Source organism: Gossypium arboreum, chromosome 6, assembly GCF_025698485.1.
Source record: "Gossypium arboreum isolate Shixiya-1 chromosome 6, ASM2569848v2, whole genome shotgun sequence".
In the NCBI taxonomy this organism is placed as follows: domain Eukaryota; kingdom Viridiplantae; phylum Streptophyta; class Magnoliopsida; order Malvales; family Malvaceae; genus Gossypium; species Gossypium arboreum.
This window is the reverse complement of record NC_069075.1, coordinates 47798944-47804563: the sequence shown is the minus strand read 5'-3', so window position 1 is coordinate 47804563 and position 5620 is coordinate 47798944. Positions and strand designations below refer to the sequence as shown.

Sequence of the window (5620 nt, the reverse complement as noted above, 5' to 3'; positions counted from 1 at the left end):
ATCTACTTTTACTAGTACATCTTCAATAATACCTCTAGGAAATCTTATAGTTTTATCTGCCAATTGAATGCTCATCTTAGTTTGTTTAGGTTTCCCAAGACTAGTTGCTTAAACATTTTGTAAGGCATGACGTTAATACTAGCCCCTAAATCAGCTAATGCATGACTTATATCTAAACTATCAATTAAGCAAGGAATTGTAGAACTCCCTGAATCTTTCAATTTGTGGGGTAGCTTATTCTGTAGAATAACTGAGCAAACTACATTTAGATCCACATGCGTTGCTTCATCCAACTTCTGCTTATTTACTAAAAGCTCTTTTAAAAATTTTATTGCATTTGGCATCTACAACAAAGCTTCAATAAATGGTAAGTTAATATGTAATTTTTTCAAAAGTTTAAGAAATTTACCGAATTGTTCGTCTAAACGATCTTTCCTTGTGGCGTTAGGATATGGGATATGAGGTTTATATTCTTCATTCACCGTTTTGTTATGACTTACCTCACTTTTACCTTTGCTCACCATAGTTTCTTGCATCAATTCTAGCTCAGGCGCAATGAATCTTTCCTTATCTTGAGTACTAATTGCGTTGAGGTGTTCCCTTAGGTTAGGTTCAGTATTACTTGGTAAGCTACCTTGTGGTCGTTCGGAGATTAGTTTGGATAGCTGGCCTATCTGAGTTTCAAACCATTGGATCAATGCTTGTTGATTCTTAAGTGCTGTCTCGGTATTTTGGAAATGGGTTTCTAATACCGAGATGAATTTAGAAAGCATCTCTTCAAGGTTCGGTTTCTTTTCTTGTTGATTCGATGGCTGTTGAAAACCCTGAGAATTTTGTGGCTTTTGATTCCCTTGACCACCCCAGGAGAAATTTGGGTGGTTCCTCCAACCTGCATTATAAGTATTACTGTATGGGTTATTTTGAGATCTAAAGTTATTGTTACCCATATAGTTGACTTGTTCCTTTTCTATTGTAGGATTGAAGATTGATATTCTGTATGCACACCTCCTCCACTTGAGTCACACCTTATTACTGGATGTACCTGCGTAGAAACAAGTAAACATCAATCTTTTTATTGAGAAGTTCTACCTGATTTGATAGCATAGTAACTGAGTCGACGTTATAAACACCGGTCATTTTTGTTGGCTTAGTCCTCATGACTTGCCACTAATAATTTTTCAGTGACATTTCTTCAATGAATTCATAAGCCTCTTTAGGTGTTTTGTTGTTGATAGTTCCTCCAGCAGCTGCGTCAACCATTTGCCGAGTCGAGGGATTCAGACCATTGTGGAATGTTTGTACTTGAAGCCAAAGCGGTAACCCATAGTGAGGGCACCTTCGCAAAAGATCCTTGTATCTCTCCCATGCATCATAAAGTGTTTCTAAGTCCATCTGTACAAAAGAAGAAATATCATTACGTAACTTAGCCATTTTAGCCGGCATAAAATATTTTAGTAGAAATTTTTCGATCATTTGTTCCCAAATAGTACTTGACCCTCGTGGTAACGAGTTCAACCACTTTTTAGCTTTGTTCCTTAATGAAAATGGAAATAACCGAAGATGAATGGCATCATCAGAAACAGCATTGATTTTAAATGTATCGCAAAATTCCAAAAATTTTGCTAAGTGAGCGTTGGGATCTTCATCCTGCAAACCATCAAACTGAACAAACTGCTATATCATTTGAATTGTGTTAGGTTTCAGTTCAAAAGTATTTACAGCTACAGCCAGTCGAACTATACTAGATTCAGTTCCTGTTAGAGAAGGTTTAACATAATCATACATAGTACGTGGAGCAGGATTTTGATTAACCGCAATTGTAGGAGGTAGCTGATTGCCTTGGTTTTCAGCCATCTCTTCGGTTAGGGGTTGAGTATCGTCTTCTTGCTCATTCTCTGTGTATCTTAAGCTTCGCCTTATTTCTCTTTGGCTTCTATGACCTGTGCAATCGATTTCTTCGTCAAAAAGTAATGGTCCTGACGGGTTTCTTCTAGTCATAAACTAGGAAAACCTGCCAAGAGAAAGAAAAAGTAAATTAATTAGTGATAATTAAATTGCAAGAAAAAATAAATGGCTAAAGTAATAAAAATTGAGTGTTCCTAATATTTTAGTTCTCCGGCAGCGGCGTAAAAAACTTGATCGCGTGATTCGTAACAAGTAATAAATATTTATATTAAAGATCAATCCTAGACTAACTATTATCACGACGAAAAGGCAAGCGCACCTATCGAACAATAGTATAGTAATGGCAAGACCGGGATATCGTGCCCAAGGGAACCAAAAGTACTAGTAATAACTATCTTTTTTATTATCTAGCCTAAGAATAAAAGGGTTTGTTTTAATTAACTAATTACTTAAACTAAGAACGTATAGAGAAAAGAATTCAGGAATTGCTTTTGGGAAAATCGATTGACTTGAGACAATACCTAAGGAAAAATCCACCTAGACTTTACTTGTTATTTTGGCTCCGAATCGGATGATTTATTCATTCAACTTGTTCCGTAGAGATCCCTAAGTTATGTTATTATCCCTATTCAAGACTAATAACGTCTAATCCATAGATTGAATAACATAGACTTTTCTCTAAATAACACTCTAGGGTTGCATTAACTCGATCTATGGATCCCCTTATTAGGTTTCACCCTAATCCGGAAAAATATTGTCACCCTATTTCTAGGCACGCAATCAACTCCACTAAATTATGACAAATGTACTCTTAGACAGGGTCTATTCCTCCTCTGAATAAGAGCGTGTCTTGAATTAGTATCCTGGGATATCAAAACAAGAATTAAGAACAAGTTAAATATTTATCATACGATTCAGAAAATAATAACAAGATTTGTCTTAAGTTTCATTCCCCTTAGGTATTTAGGGGTTTAGTTCATAACTAAATAAGAAAACATCTCTGAAGAATAAAAAAATACAAAACATAAAGAAAACCTAAAACTCCTGAAGGGAAATTGAGGAGATATCTTCATTCTTGATGATGAATCCGGCTTCTGAGATGGATCAATCGGCTTTTTTGGGGTAATTCCTTAACCCCCTTCTCCGTCTCCCTTTTTCTCCTCCTCTAAGGTGTATTTATAGGCTTTGGAATGCCTAAAAGCCCTTAAAATTGGCCTTTTTCGAATTGGACTCAACTTGGGCTCGGTGGGGACACGTCCGTGTTCTACTACTTTAGGCCGTGTTCGAGCCTGCCAAATTGACACGGCCGTGTGGTTTGCCCGTGTGAGGAGGTCCAAGCTGTGTTGATTTCGTACTTTGGCCTATTTTCTCCGTTTTTGGCCCGTTTCTTGTTCCTTTTGCTCTCCTATGCTCTCCTAGGTATAAAACATGAAATTAAAGCATTAGGAGCATCGAATTTACTAATTCTAATAAGAAATCATCCATAAAATGCATTAAACATGGGGTAAAAATATGTATAATTTACGGTTTATCACATGCCATACCTTATATCCATCATTCGCAAGCAACCACATCAACATGAACCCATTGCATGCATACATGATTAATAAGGGTTACATCCAAATAGTAAAATATGAGCCATATCTCATGGTCGTATACAAAATAATTTATCAACCATCATGAGCCATTACACTTGGCTAATTTAAATGGCACATATAACCAAAAGATAAGTTACTCTATACATGCCATTATATCAAAAGGAATAGTTCATTTATACCCAAAACGAGAATGTCGATAGTGTGATCAAACTCCTACCATCCTCCAACCTTCACGAGTCTAAGAGCTCTATAAGACAGGGAAAAGTAAAAAAGGGGTAAGCACTACATGCTTAGTAAATTTTAACACATAATCACAATAAGCCATGTTACCCATCAACTATATAAAAATTTTCCCTAAACACATGCACTCAATGGACAAGTTAGTCACATAAATTTTCAAGATCCATAGATGAGCGCATCACATATTCAAATTCATATTTCTCATGTCATTTACAAATATTTTATCCAGTGAATCCTTGATTTCCCGATGGATATTTCATCACTTAGGACACCCCATGTATACTATTTTATTAACTGTCAATTCATTTCCAGTAGTACCCTATCCGGTACACTCTCGAGCCACATCGTTTACAATAGAATTACCAGTCCAGGCTAAATTCTAGTTTATCCATGTACTCTAAGGGTTTTTTCAGATTACCAGTCTAGGCTAAATCCTTTACATGACAAAGAATACCCTACAGAGTCTAATTTGGATTACCAGTCCAGTCTAAATCCAGTCAACTAGGATTACCAGTCCAAGCTAGAGCCTAATTCAAATGTTTGCTCAATAGGCTCAGTTCAGGATTACCCATTCGGGTTAAATCCTTTTTACAACACATGCAGGATCCTATTTTCCATGAGAAGTGACCTATCCATCAGAATTCCATATTCAAACGGATTCTAACCCATTTTTCAATCAATTTTAGATTTATAGGCATTTTCATACAATTCATTATTTATACATTTCACATTTAATTTGATATAACAATTAAAGCCAACATGCATAAACATCCAATTAGGTTACACGAACTTACCTGAATGATATCTCGGGTTTGTATTCCGACTATTCCAAACCTTTTGTTTTCCACAATCTACGTTCGGAATTGGTCTTTCCGAGTCCATATAAATAGACTAAATTATTAATTCATCACATTCTTCAATTTCAGCCTGGAAACTTATTCTATGGCAAAATTACCTATTTACCCTTAACCTTTTACATTTTTACATTTTAGTCCCTAGGCTCGTATAATGAAATACATGCATTCCTTTGATGTCCCAAGCCTAGCCAAATTATATCCTAGCTTATAACAGCCCACATTTTCTTTTATTTCACTTTTCTATTACCCACTTTTACATTTTTTGCAACTTGGTCCTTTTTAGGTGTTTTCATGGAAAACCACTTGGCAAAAGATGCTTATCATACATCAAACTTTCATATCCTTCCATTGAACACCAAAATACCAATATGTCACACATGGGTAAGTTTTTAAACATGAACCCTAGCTTAAAATAAGGGTAAAAATGGCTAGAACGTGCTTCAAAGATCTCAAAAATATAAAAAAAAAGGGGCTAGGGAGCACTTGCAATCAAGCTTGAAATGTTGAAAACTCTAGCTATGGAGCCGTTGAATTTTTGGCACACCATGTAGAAGACGGACAACATTTTTGCTTGATTTTTCCCCTTTTTATTCTTAAATTAACCAAATGACTAAAATGCCCTTAAGGCCTTTCTTTAAAATTTTCCTCATGCATGCCCATTTTTGTCCAAAATTTTAGAACTTGGTCAAATTACTATTTGAGAACCTCTAATTTATAATCCAACTCAATTTCATGCTAAAAGCTTCTAGAACTCAAGTTTTACATATTTTGCAATTTGGTCCCTAATGTCAAATTAAACATCATAGGCATAGAATTTCTCCATGAAATTTCTACTCAAGCATACATTCTCATCCTAGACCTCATAATAATCATGAAATAATTATTTCTATTTTGGATATGTGGTCTCAAAACCACTATTCTAACTAGGCCCTAAATCGGGATGTTGCAATGACCCAGGCCACGCTGCTATTCGATCATCCTTATATGACTCATAATAAATCATCCTTGCAGGACCATCTA

General features: G+C 35.6%; 1 non-coding gene across 1 annotated transcript; it reads left to right on the top strand.

Annotated features, from left to right (window-relative positions):
• The first annotated feature begins 1318 nt into the window (after window positions 1–1318).
• LOC128295035 (small nucleolar RNA R71) lies at window positions 1319–1425 on the top strand. The gene has a single exon (XR_008285342.1). It is a non-coding gene; the product is annotated as a small nucleolar RNA R71 (small nucleolar RNA).
• The last annotated feature ends 4195 nt before the right edge of the window (window positions 1426–5620 follow it).